This window comes from Saimiri boliviensis, chromosome 3 (assembly GCF_048565385.1).
Source record: "Saimiri boliviensis isolate mSaiBol1 chromosome 3, mSaiBol1.pri, whole genome shotgun sequence".
In the NCBI taxonomy this organism is placed as follows: Eukaryota; Metazoa; Chordata; class Mammalia; order Primates; family Cebidae; genus Saimiri; species Saimiri boliviensis.
In genome coordinates, this window is record NC_133451.1 from 82,046,618 (window position 1) to 82,061,048 (window position 14,431).

The following is a 14,431-nucleotide window of genomic DNA, read 5'->3' on the forward strand; positions in this document are numbered from 1 at the left end:
CGTATCTGAACAAATTACTCATTTCCCACCATCCTCCAAATGATGTCTGATCACCTTGGCCTGCCTTCAGCAAGAAACTTGTTAGGTCAGTTTAGCCATAATCTCTCTTCACCCTTGAGGTTTCCTCTCAGTAATTTTCCACCCACTGCCTGCCGTTTATCCCAACACTGCAACATGGCTATATAATTCCCACTTTCCCTTGTATTCCAAGTTGAGCCCAATCTCTCTGCTCCAACTGCAAAACCCCAACGCAGGAGTCCCTCTAGCTATCATAATAGTCCTGAATAAAGATTGCCTTACCATTATTTAACAAGTGTCAGAATGATTAACTTTATCTTCTTCTTTTTTTTTAAAAAAAAAAAAAAAAAAAAAAGGAGTTTCGCTCTTGTCACCCAGGCTGGAGTGTGGTGGTGCAATATTGGCTGCCTCAGCCACCCAAGTGCTGGGACTACAGGTGCCTACCAACACGCCCAGCTAATTTTTGTATTTTTAGTAGAGATGGGGTTTCATCATGTTGGCCAGGCTGGTCTTGAACTCCTGACCTCAGGTGATCCATCTGCCTCGGCCTCCCAAAGTGTTGGGATTACAGGCATGACGCACCGCACCCAGCCAGAATAACTTTTTCTTTAACAATATCTAACATGTCATATAGTTCAGAATTTGATAAATCTTTCTCATAGAAAAAACTAATAACCCAGCAATACCCCAAAATGTCTAACAATATACCAAAATTCATAGGCATACATATGAAAGTTTCTCTCAAGTCTCAAAGATTTGTTTTGTCATTATTAAATACAGTGAAATTGCTAATTTTTTGTCACTTTGTATAATTCTTTCTCTTGGAAGAAAATAAAAGTATTTTATAAAAAAAAATACAGCAGTTTAGAGGAATGACTACAGTCCATTACTTTAACAGACATCTAAAAGAATGAAAATGTAACTCAGTTATAATTAATAGGCAGTTGTACCTGCCTACATAAGTCAGCTTTAGCCAGCTAAGTGAAGAAGAAACAGAAAAATGAGGGAAATGAGATACAAAATCAGAGGACTAATCAGTGTTACAAATCACCTGGATAACATAATGCTACAGACAGGAAGTGAAAATATACAGCAAATCAGACACAGTAACATTGAGAGGCTTCAGAGTACAGGATCAGAATGAAGCCTCAAGTCATTTCTGAGGTGAGGAATCTGGTTCTGCTACTTACTACCTATGTGACCTACATTGCATTATTTATGATGACTATTTTCCACTGCACTATGACTTTAACTAGCAAGGATATATAAGAGATAAAAATAATTAAGTTGGCATGATTAAGAACTAATTGGAGATATCCATTTCTCATGCCTTTATATTATAAAAGTAAACAAACAATGAACCAAGAGAAAATGTTCTGCCTTTTTTGTGGTGACTAATTCAAAGTGAGTCTATAGGATGTTTTCACTGGTGTCTGCTCTCTGTTTAAATTGTGGTCTGATTCTCAGCATTTAAAGATACAAGCAACAGAATTACAACAGCCTTGATAATCAGACTCTGGCCTCTGGCTCTGAAATGAAACCTCAAACCATAAGGCAGGCAATGTGTAAAGACACCAGGTCAAATAAAATAAAGATTCAAAATAGTTATGAATTTATGACAATAACATCTTGGAAAAAGCAGCAGCATTTTCATCATTTTCTGATTTTTGAAATATGATAAACAATTTTTCCAGGAAATAAAATTGCCAAATAATGGGAAGAGAGACAGACGTATTTAGAGAGTTTCACGTTTAGCAAAAGAACATAAAATCCTTTTATGTTCACAGAAGATATCACAAAATATATTCTCAAAAGTCAAAAGTGACTGAGAAAGAAATATCTCATATCTACCTCCTTCCGTTTCCTGTGATGGAAGACGGATTCATAGATTCCTGGATTCACCAACTGGGCAAGGTTTTGAGTGTTCTCTCCATCAGTGGCTTTGACAGCAGCACACCTACATTTATAATTTGCCTCTTGAATCCCTGTTCAAATACACTGACAACACAGTAAAGACCTTAATTTATTAGCATGATATTTTGCCTCATCTCTTTTCATACTGGTTAATTATGTATCTGCATTTTGTAAAGTGTTTCCAGAAATAACTGGTAAATATCACCATTACTCCCAGCCTGCTGCAACCCTACAAATAAGATTTCCTACATATGAGAATAATAACTGCTCAACACCTTCAGAGGAGGCTTGTAGAAAAATGCCTATGACAGCAGCATGGGGGCAGTGGTGGTACAAATGTGTCTATTAGGAAGATGCCTTCTGATGCTTGCAGGAAAGAAAGCTCATACTAATTGACGGGGGCGGGGGGGGGGGGGGCTCATGCCTGTAATTCCAGAACTTTGGGAGGCCAAGGAGGGTGGATTACTTCAGCCCAGGAGTTCCAGACCAGGCTGCGCAACACAGCGAAAACCCATCTCTACCAAAAGTACAAAAATTAGCTGGGCACGTCGGCACATGCTTGTAGTCCTAGCTATTCGGGAGGCTAAAATGGGAGGATCTCTTGAGCTTGGGGAGGTCAAAGCTGCAGTGAGCTACAATCATGCCACTGCACTCCAGGTTGGGTGACAGAACGAGACCCTGCCTACAAAAAAAATAAAAGTTCCTATTACTTTGGTATGGCTTAATTTTTTGATTTATGGACACCTAAATACAATAAACACTGCCTTATCCATTCATGTTCGTGTATTTATATTGTTAATTATGATAATTCCTTTAAGGTCTCACATTATAAAAGAGTTCACAATGCTTCTACTTTTATTTACATGCATCCAAAATGTACATTTATTGCACACTATGTATGATGTTTATCACACACTTTCCATCTGTCTAACATTCTCTAACACCAGGGAGACAGCATTAAACAAAGCTGTGACGGTTAATATTGAGTGTCAACTTGACTGAAGGACACAAAGTATTGTTCCTGGGTGTGTCTGTGAGGGTGTTGCCAAAGGAGATTAACATTTGAGTCAGTGGACTGGGAGAGGCAGACCCACCCTCAATCTGGGTGGGCACCATCCAATCAGCTGCCAGCACAGCTAGAATAAAAGCAGGCAGAAAAACACACGGGAGGACCAGACTGGCTGAATCTTCTGGCCTCCATCTCTCTCCCGTTCTGGATGCTTCCTGCCCCTGAACATCTAACTCTTCAGCTTTTGGACTCTTGAACTTACACCAGAACCACTCTTGGACCCTTGGGATTTTCCAGGGGCTCTTGGACCTTCAACCACAGACTGAGGACTGCACTGTCGGCTTCCCTACTTTTGAGGTTTTGGGACTCAGAATGGCTTCCTGGCTCCTCAGTTTGCAGACGGCCTATCGTGGGACTTTACCTTGTGATCGTGTGAGCCAATACTCCTTAATAAGCTTCCTTCATATATTCATCTATCCTATTAGTTCTATACCTTTAGAGAACCCTGACTAATACAAAAGCAAACTCCATGCCCTTATGAAACATTCCAATCTAGGAGTAGACAGACAACTAAAAAATAAATGTTTAAAATATATGTGAAGTGGTAACATACATGTTATGACTTAGAAATAACACATATGTTACCATCTACACATATAATAGAAAGCAGGGTAAAGTGGAAGAAAGCAGAGTATGTTGGGGTAGATGTTATTTCACTCAACATGGTCAGGGAGGCCCCTCTGATAACGTGACATTTGAGCAAAGCTGAAAGAAATAAGAAAGTGTGTAGTAGGCAAGGAAACAGCATATGCAAAGGCCTCCTGAGGTGGAGTTCCTGGGGATGGGGCTAAGGGTGGGTGGGGAGAGTAGCAGGAGATGAAATCAGGAGACAATGCAGAGAGGGAAAGGACAGATCATTGCTGTCTGATTAAATCTGATTAAAAGCCATGGTCTTTTAGTTTTCCTTTGTTTTCTGTGTGAGGGTTTTGAGCTGTGGAGAGACATAATCTGCTTAAGGACCACTCTGGCTGCTATGCTGAGTCTAGACTGCAGGGGCACAGTTGAAAGCATTAAGATTACTTAAGAGACTACTGTAATCATCCAGAAGGAAAGGGCCTTGTGGCCTGGATCAGGCAGATGCTGGTAGGATGGTCAGACACAGGGGTGGATTCTAAGTGCACCTTTAATTTGCCTTGTGTTGGAAGTTGTTATAAGTTCGATCATTCCAAAAACATTTCTTGAGTGACTACTCTATGCCAGGCACCATTCTAAGTGTTTGGGATAAATCCATAAACAAAAGAAACAAAAAAATCCCTACCCTCATGGAGCTTACATTCCAGCAGATGACACATTAGGCAATAAATATAGTAACAAGGCTAAGGGAATTGGGAGTACTTGAACCAAGGTGAAGGCTGGTGATTGAGATTATAAATAAGACTGTCAGGAAGGTCTCCTTGAAATGTACTTGATGTCTGCAGCTAAAGTAAAAAATCTATAAACTGGCAAGCATAAGCTCTTTTAGAGATGGTGGTTGAGTTTCAACCAAATTTTAAATACCCTCCACATCTTGCATATTAAAAGAGCTCAAGACACTGTTTTAAATAATGATATACATTTTTAAGACACACAGTAAGACAAACCAGCATAGGAATATAGTACATCTATACTTCAAATATATTTTAAAGAAATGTGAAATATTTAGTCCATTTACAGAATTTGCTGAGTTGGATGGAATATTACTGTTAGGTAGGAATCAGATTACAGATAATAGCTAAATATAAGAAAAAGCTCATTTGGTGGTCACAGGGAAAGTACACTCAGCAATAAAATTCCATAGAAGGGCCTCAGAAACAGAAGTGAAATGCATCTCCGCAGACATATTAACATATGTTAACAGCTTTAAACTTGTAGTTATTTTTAGAATTAAATTGGAATAAAAACTAGGATATGTTATAATTCATAAGTCCAAAAAAAATTTTTTTTTTGAGATAGAGTCTCACTCTGTCACCAGGCTGGAGTGCAGTGGTGCAATCTCAGCTCACTGCAAACTCCACCTCCTGCATTCAAGTAATTCTCCTGCCTCAGCCTCCTGAGTAGCTAGCACTACAGGCATGTGCCACCACATCCAGCTAATTTTTATATTTTTAGTAGAGAAGGGGTTTCACCATGTTGGCCAGGATAGTCTTGATCTCTTGACACTGTGATCCACCTGCCTCTGCCTCCCAAAGTGCTGAGATTACAGGTGTAAGCCACCATGCCCGGCCAAGTTCAAAAATTAGAAGAAAACTTTGCAGATGGAAATAATGGCTCACAATTGAAATAGTCATCATTTTCCTTGACATCAATCTTTTCTTAGGCAAAAACTCTCTCTCTCCATTAGTGAAAAGTGCCACGTCAAGTTATTCAAGTTTTCTTGAAAGCTTTCATTTGCTGTTGGCTACATTTGACCCATTGCTCAAGCTAAAACGCAAACATTCAACTAGCACAGTATACATAGCATACAGAGAAATCTACTCAGCACTTGAAAACTGCACCATAAATACTTTTGTTCCAGTTCAAGCAGCAAAAATCAAACCATGTGACAAAAATTTGCTCCCACAAAAAAAAAGATCACAATTATAATCAGCAACACTATAGCTATATCACAGGTTATGTCACAGGATGACACCCACCTCTAATCTTGACATGTATCCTAGTGTTTTTCACATGTCTAGACTTTTCAATGACCATGAAGTTATACTGTACTCATAATCTTAGCCTCAAGGAAAGAAGAAAATAAAATAACTGGCAAAAGGCTAATTTCTATCATGATATATCTCAGAGCCATGAGAAGATCAACTATTAAAACAACCAAAATATTTAGTCTCATGGTGCCAGATTTATCAAAGTAGTTCCCCCTTCCCGCCTCATTAAACCTCATAAAGGGTTTTATGAAAACTTGCTAATCTATTAGATATTAATAGTATAATGAGCTGTTGCTGACTTTGCAGATTAACAGAGGTCATAAAGTTGAGAACGTGGGTAGCCTCTAGAAACTGAGAAACCGGCAAAGAAACACAGACTTCAGCCTTACAACTGCATGGAATTGAATTCTGCCAACAATCTCAATGAGTCTAACAGTAGATTGTCCCCCAGAACAATCATACAGGAGCCTAGACTGTCACCTTGAATTTGGCCTTGTGAGACTTGGAGTAGAGGAAACAGTGGAGCCCACATGCTTCTCATCCACAGTACAGTGAGATAATAAATTTGCACAGCATTAAGCCACTAAGTTTGTGGTAATGTGTTATGGTAGCAATATGAATCTAGTAGTTCCTCATTTGGAGATGACAAGACTGAAGTAGATTGATTCATCTGTCCACATTCACCCAGGTAACAAATAGCTGAGCTACAAATTAAATCCAAGCAGTCGGGACCTCATAACAAACAGTTTGATCAGCCTACTTTTACGAAGTTAGCTATGAGTGTTATCATTATTACAGAGTAGGTAACACTGTGTCTCATGTATGTAAATATTTAAGAAACGTTTCCTGAATCAACCAATCAATAAGCAAATCTGTTGTGCAGTGGAGAGGTGGGAATCTTAATTAATTTGTGATAAACTATAGCTTTGTAGGTTCTTGGGGCTTGTGGTGAAACAAAATTTTAATAGAAGGCTGTATGGACATAAAATATAAACTACATAAAAATAAACGAAACAGGAATTATATTTCTTTCCAAATATGTATTTACAGAAGAATGAGAAAAGTAATCATGAAATGCCAGCTGTACAGAATCAGACTGGGTTTTACCTCTGCATTTCATTCCCCAAGACTGAAATCACTTCTTTAGAGTGAAGAGAAGCTTATGTAAGCAACATAATTTCATTTTCCTATGCAAAAGGAGGGGTTGTTTCTTACAAATATCTCACAACCTCGTGACCATGATATGGCTCTCAAAGGCCTCACACAAATTTCTCAAAGGGCAAGCTGATAAAGTGACTAATAAAAAATAAAGTGACTAATAAAAATTAATAAATTACCATCTATTCTTGGAGGTTATTAATGAATCTACAAATCTTATCACTCTGATTAGATTCTGCAAAATGCAGAGGTATATTTATTATCAAATTAGTCAATATGTATACTGATCCTCCTGTTCCCAGAAAGAACATGAATGTTCAAGTAAGAGAAAAGGCCTGCAGGAAGAACAAAGAATTAGGTGATATTTTAGACTTTAGTCATATAACCAAACAAACTCCTGATAATGCCTAAATAGTATCTCAGCATATTCATTTTGTGGAGTATTTACTGGGTGCTGAATGCTTGTCAGTGGGGACAGGTGGTATACATAAAAATGTAAAACAGTCTAACTACAGTATAAAGCTGGAACCTCATATCTACACTAAATGTTAGACACAAGCATTTAGCAGCTGAAGAACTTATTTTATCAGAAACATAGCACATAGGACAGAGAGCCTCCAACAATGTAAAATGCTAATGTGAAACAGTATTGGCAGCATCTCAGCTAATAAAACTTGGCTTTCTCCATAAATCTAGCACTACATTAAATGGGCCAAGCACAGGAACTATATAGTTTCAGTTGAAATCATATTACTGCCAGCTGTTTTTTTTTCTAGGCACTCCTTGTTAAATGCTCAGTTATAAGTGGCCTTTAAGTGGATTTGGTGTCATATGAGTTAAACCAAGCCCAGAGTTACTCAAGCCTATTTGTATGCCCTCTTACCCTTCCTTTCTCCCTTAAGGGCCTCAAATTGTTTATGGACTCATTGTAAAAGGTTGATTATTTCCATGGGTTCAGTAAAGCAGGTGCTCGAAACAGCTCGACAGCATTAGGGCAGAGCATAGGTGGCTAGTAAGCTAATCATTTGGCATCCCTTCCATTGATATTCTTTAACCAAATTTTTAATATTTTTATGTAGATTTTCTATTAATACGAGTGGTATACTTTTTAAATAACTCACTTGTTGACTATGTCTTCTCTTCTTCCAACATAAAAGACTCACTAAAAAGCCAAAAAATTTACGGAGGATTTCACCCAGTTTACAATGAATTCCGTAATATCCTCAATAGGCCTCTTCTTGGCCTTGGAGGTGCTAGGTCTCCCATTTTTCCTCTTCAAGCCCATAATCGAAAAACTATGTTAGTTAGAAAATAATTACTCAAAATAAAGTTACAATATAACATAGCAATTATAGGTAGATATTCGAGAGAAATAGAAAGCATATATCCACATAAAAACTTGTACATAGATGTTCATAACAGCAAAAAAAATTGAAATAGCCAAATTTCCATCAACATAGGAATGGATAAATAAATGTGGTATTTTCATACAGCAGCATATTAACCAGCCATAGGAATAAAGTACTGACATATGTGACACCACAGATGAAGCTTAAAACGTTATGCTAGATCACTGAAGCCAGTCACAAAGGACCACATATTGTGTGATTCCATTTATGAAATGTCCATGAGAAGCAAATGTTTACAGAGAGACAGTAGACTGGCCTTTGTGGGTGGCTGCAGGAGGGAGGAATGGAGAGTGACTGCTAATGGGCATGAGTTTCTTTCCGGGGTCATAAAAATGTTGGAAAGTTAGATAATGGTATTGGTTGCACTTTGTGAATATATTAGAAACCACTGAATTGTACACTTGAAGAAGGTCTATTCATGGTGCTTAATTTATAGACCAGTAAAACTGTTACAAAGAAATTCTGTTGACTTCAAAATCAAGCATGGGGAAAAAAATCAAGCATGAGAAAATAAAGTCAGAGGAGACCTTTCAGATAAAGATGACATATCATTTCAGTTAAAGATGAGTATACCTACTTTTCCTCCTAATATCCCACTAAAATAACAATTTTTTTTTTTTTTTTAGACGAGGGGTTTTGCACTTCTGCCGGGTTGGAGTGCAGTGGCACAATCTAGGCTCACTGCAACCTCTGTTTCCCAGATTCAAACGATTCCCCTGCCTCAGCTTCCTGAGTATCTGGGACTTCAGGTGCATACCAACACACTCGGCTAGTTTTTTGTATTCTAGTAGAGACTGGGTTTCACCATGGCCAGGATGGTCTCCATCTTCTGACCTCATGATCCGCCTGCCTCGGCCTCCCAAAGTGCTGGGATTAGACATAAGCCATTGTGCCCAGCCTAAAATGACATTTTTTTAAAAAAAAGAATAAGCCCTCAGGGATAAAGAGACTAGCCTAAAACATGACAGTAGATGAAAGAGTTTAACAAATTTACATGTGCATGCACACACTCATGTTTCAAGATGAGTTGTTCTTACACGGAATAATTTGCTCAGTCATGGCTTCTCTTTCCAAGCTTGCATAACCTCACCCACCAGTTAATACTATCTCACAGAGTTAAAGGCCATATAAGGAAAATAAAGATGCATACGTGTACCCAGCAAAGAAAAGATCATCTGGTTATCAGGACCTACAACCTTGGAGGTCATGGGTGGTTATAGACACAAATAAGGTTTTTCCTGTCACATGGATCCGGATGAGAGCAGTTCAATTGAAATATTGCCAAAATGTATGAAGTCATATGTGGAAACCTGGGTTTCCTGCCACAACATTTCCAATTTGTTACAGTGGAGACTGTGCTGCTGATTGAGTGATACCTTGGGCAAATATGTAGATGTCAACCCTTTAATTTTCCTCTGGGTTTAAGTCTTTATCTAGAAAAAAAGAATAGTTTATATGTGTGGCATTGCTTATAGAAAACTTAAAAGATACACACTGAAAATGGAAAGGGTTAAATTTTGTAGTTTAATATAATGATTTTTTTCTCACAGAAACAGGTATTTGTGTAATTTCAAAAGAAAAGCTGCTTCTCAGTCAGAAGAAATTAACCTAGGGAAGGAAATATGTCATATGCTTGTTATGGAGCGCATACTATCAAAGAAATGACACTTCATAACTGGTATTTGGCCAACATTTATTCACATGCTACTTTAAAATTTGCAAGTCAAAACCACTCAGCTAATCTCAAAACAATACAGATGGCATGATAGTGTACATAAAAGACAGGCTTGATTCCAAGATACCTACTGAGTTTCTCATACAATGAAGAAGGAGAAAGCCCTTAAGGCTTAGGTACAAATTAGTTTATTAAATTAGCTTTATTTACAATTAGCCAGTGTACTGATTAAAACGGCCCTATTATTAGAGAAAGAAAAACAGTTACTGTCTAAATTAACAAATGCTCATAAGCATTTGATAAAATTCACAGGCACTTAACTCTCGCATGTTTGCACAGCTGCTATTGTAAAATTCTGTCTCATTTAAAATCAAGTATGAGCTGGGGGGGTTAAAAAAAAGAGAGAATTTCCATTTAAAGAGACAGACTGATTATATGTGTTTATCTAGTCTTCTTCCCAAGACTCCAATTAAATGACAGTAAAATAATGCTTAAAATAATGTAAGCACCCAATGGCAAAAAAAGAACAGCAGAGAAGACAGAAGAGTATGAAATTTTAAAGACATTTGGAAGTGGATGCAAGTGAATGGAAACAGACTGTTTACAAGCCTGCCAGGCTCAGGGAGTCCTCCAACACTGCCTGGGTCCAGGCAGACAGGCGCTGAGGCAGGAGTGCTGAGGCTTAGTCTCCGGGTTATATCAGAGGATTCTTGGATACCTAAGATAGTTAAGGACTAGCATGAGAAACACATTTAAAAATGTGAGATTAGTGAAAAGTCTGCTAAGAAATAAGGGGCCATTATTTCCTTACTGATGGGAAGCAAGCTAACTCCTTCCCACCTCCCACAACAAGTCCTGCTCTTGAAGAACTCAGTTGCTGACAAGGAAAAAGATGTTTACATACTGACATCTGGGCCTCCCCAAATGATACAGCTACATTTTTCGTTTTTCTATCTAATCCCTCCAAAGTGAAGTATGCTAAGAGACAAGCTCCTGATCCCCTTCATGAAATGTTATCCTCAAATCAAACAGCTAGGAATCACTTTATGTTTGAGTAAAGACAAAAAGAAAACCCACAAACAGATAATAGAAAAGAAGAAAATTTAAACAAGTACAACAGTAACAACAAATCATTGTTAGTATCCTCAGAAAAATAAGACAAGAATGCAGTAAAGCAAGAGTACAGTGTTTCGCAAAAGGAATCAAAAGCAAGAAGATTTTGGATATTAAAAATAGAAAAGCTAAAATTTAAACAAAATAGGTTTGGCTGGAAGATAAACAAGGAAATTTCACAGAAAACAGAATGAAAGGACAGTGATAAGACATTTAAAGAAACTAATACAGGAAAGCTAATACAAGAAAAAAAATAAGACCGAAAGAAAATACTTTCCAATTTGAAGGAACTCATGGATTGTTTAACACAAGCCTCCAGAAAATAGTAGGTCCAGGAAAAAACACTGGTGAAGGAAAACTCAAGATGACATCTACAACCAATCCAGGAGGGAACAGAAAATAAAAAGGGTCCCAAAGAGGAACCTCCACAGAAATAAAAAATGGATAAATTATTTAATTTTTTTAAGTTAACGGTGGAGCTATTGGAGCAGTTTGGAAAAACAAAACAAAACAAAAAAACTACGTCAAGTTTACAGAAAATTATGTTAAGTGAGCTGGGCATGGTAGCTCATGCCTGTAATCCCAGCACTTCCAGAGGCCGAGGTGGGCAGATCATTTGAGGTCAGGAGTTCAAGACCAGCTTGGCCAACATGGTGAAACCCTGTCTCTACTAAAAATACAAAATTTAGCTGGGCACATTGGCGTATGCCTATAATCCCAGCTACTTGGGAAGCCAAGGCAGCAGAGTCACTTGAACACAGGAGGTGGAGGTTGTAGTGAGCTGAGATCCCACACCCCTGCACTCCAGCCTGGGTGACAGAGTGAAGAAAAAAGAAAAAAGAAAGAAAAAAAAATCATGTAAATGAAAAAATAGACAAATACTAACATCAGAAAATATCCACACACATATATCCTCTTACATAATTATTAGTAAGTCACATATTAATTATGAATGCAACTAAATTTGTCATATATGAATGTCTGAAGAAATTGTTTGGAGTAAGTGGCAAGGCAACAGAGTGAATTCCATCTGTTTTATAAGCAGAAGTGATGAGATAATATCTGAAAGTGAGCAGTCAAGATTTAACACTATGTTATTAAATAGAAGCAAATACCAAAGCCACAGCTAAACCAATTAAAACTTATTACTTCCGAGAAGGAACTGAGGCTGCCAAAGGGCATGGTAGGGATTTCCTGTTTTGTTTTGTTTTGTTTTTGTAGAGACAGGCTGGTCTCAAACTACTGGCCTCAAGTAATCCTCCTACCTTGACTTCGCAAAGTGCTGGAATTACAGACATAAACTACCACACCTGGCCAGGGTCTGCTTGTTTCCTTTCTGTTTTGTGAAATGGAGTCTCACTTTGTTGCCCAGGCTGGAGTGCAGTGGCATGATCTCAGCTCACTGCAATCTCCACCTCCTGGATTCAAACAACTCTAGTGCCTCAGCCTTCCGAGTAGCTGGATTACAGGCATGCACCAGCAGACCTGTTAATTTTTGTATTTTTCATAGAGATGAAGTTTTGGCATGTTGGCCAGGCTGGTCTCAAACTCCTGGCATCAAGTGATCCACCCACCTCGGCCTTCCAGAGTGCTGGGATTACAGGCGTGAGCCACTGCATCCAGCCCATGTTGTATTATTTATCAACTTAGCCAACAATCAGAAAGTTCAAGCACAGTTTCCATTAATTTGGGCAAGGATTTTGAAATCTTCCTCTTCACTCCAAGTTGAATTCATTTCTTTTTTCCCTTTTCCTTCTTTCTAATCATTAGGCAGGTAAGTATACTTACTCTTCTGTAACTCTTTTGTAATATTCAAAGAGAAAGGAAAGTTAGAATAGAGAAAGGGTAAAGTGACCAATTTTAAGCTTAAAAACAGAAAAAAATGAAGAGAATCACACTAAAATGACTTGTCTTTTTATGACCAAGAAAGCAAGGGGCAGGAGTGAAATTTGGAGATGAGTTGGGACAGAAGCATTGGGGAGGGAGATTACATTAAAAATATGGATGCCCAAGTTCCATCTCTAAAAATAATGACTTGACTGGCCTTCAATGTGACTTGATCTCTGGAAGTTTTCTAAGCTTTCTAGAAAATTCTAAACTTTTATTTTAGGTTTGGAGGTGCATGTGAAGGTTTGTTACACAGGTAAACTCATGTCATTTTTTTTTTGTACAGATTATTTAATCACACAGATATTAAGCCCAGTACCCAACAGTTCTCTTTTCTGTTCCTCTCCCTCCTCTCTCTCTCCATCCTCAAGTAGACCCAGTGTCTGTTGTTTACTTGTGTTCATAAGTTTTCATCACTTAGCTTCCACTTCTAAGTGAGAACATGCAGTATTTCGTTTTCTGTTTCTGTGTTAGTTTGCTAAGCGTTAATAGCTTCTAGCCCCATTCATGTTCCCATGAAAGACATAATCTCATTTTTATGGCTGTATAATATTCCATGGTGTGTATGTATCATATTTTCTATCATATTTTCTTTATCCAATCTGTCACTGATGGCATTTAGGTTGATTCCATGTCTTTGTTGTTATGAATAGTGCTACAGTGAAAATTCACATGCATGTTTCTTTATGGTAAAATGATTTCTATTCCTCTGAGTACATACCCAGTAATGGAATTTGCTGGGTTGAATGGTAGTTCTGTCTTTAGGTCTTTGAGGAATTGCCATCCTGCTTTCCACAATGGTTGAACAAATTTACACTCCCAACCACAGTGTATAAGGATTCCATTTTTTCCACAACCTCACCAGCATGTTAATTTTTGACTTCTTAGAAATAGCCATTCTGACTTGTGCGAGATGATATCTCATTGCAATTCTGATTTGTATTTCTCTAATAATAATGATGTTGAGCTTCTTTCACATGCTTGTATGCCTTCTTTTGAGAAGTGTCTGTTCATGTCCTTTTGTTGTTTTTCTCTTGTAAATTCGTTTAGGTTCCTTATAGATGCTGAATATTAAACCTTTGTCAGATGCATAATTTGCAAATATTTTCTCTTTTGTAGGCTGTTTACTCTGTGGATAGTTTCTTTTGCTGCACAGAAGCTCTCAAGTTTAATTAGACTCCACTTGTCCATTTTTACTTTTGTTGTGATTGATTTTGGTGTCTTCGTCATGAAAACTTTGCCCTTTCTTATATCCAGATGGTATTGCCTAAGTTGTCTTCCAGGGTTTTTACAGTTTTGGGTTTTACATTTAAGTCTGTAATCCACCTTAAGTTGAATTTTGTATACAGTGTAAGGAAGAGGTCCAGCTTCAGTCTTCTGCATATGGCTAGCCAGTTATCCCAGAACCGTTTATTGAATAGGGAGTCTTTTCCCCATTGCTTGTTTTTGTCGGCTTCGTCGAAGATCTTACAGTTGTAGGTTTGTGAGCTTATTTTTGGGCTCTCTACTCTGTTCCACTGGTCTATGTGCCTTGCAAGGCAATTCTTATAGGTTGTCACAGTTG

At 37.9% G+C, this 14,431-nt stretch overlaps 1 protein-coding gene across 12 annotated transcripts in view; it reads right to left on the reverse strand.

Moving 5' to 3' along the window:
* Nucleotides 1-14,431, reverse strand: part of FAM13A (family with sequence similarity 13 member A) — a 367,080-nt gene that overhangs the window by 248,910 nt on the left and 103,739 nt on the right. For 2 of the 12 annotated variants that reach the window (XM_074396433.1, XM_074396434.1), the window contains one exon: nt 1,870-2,016. The exons of the other annotated variants lie outside the window; for them this stretch is intronic. The gene's annotated coding sequence lies outside the window, so the exon portion shown is untranslated. The remainder of the gene's footprint in view (nt 1-1,869; nt 2,017-14,431) is intronic. 12 annotated transcript variants of the gene reach the window in all.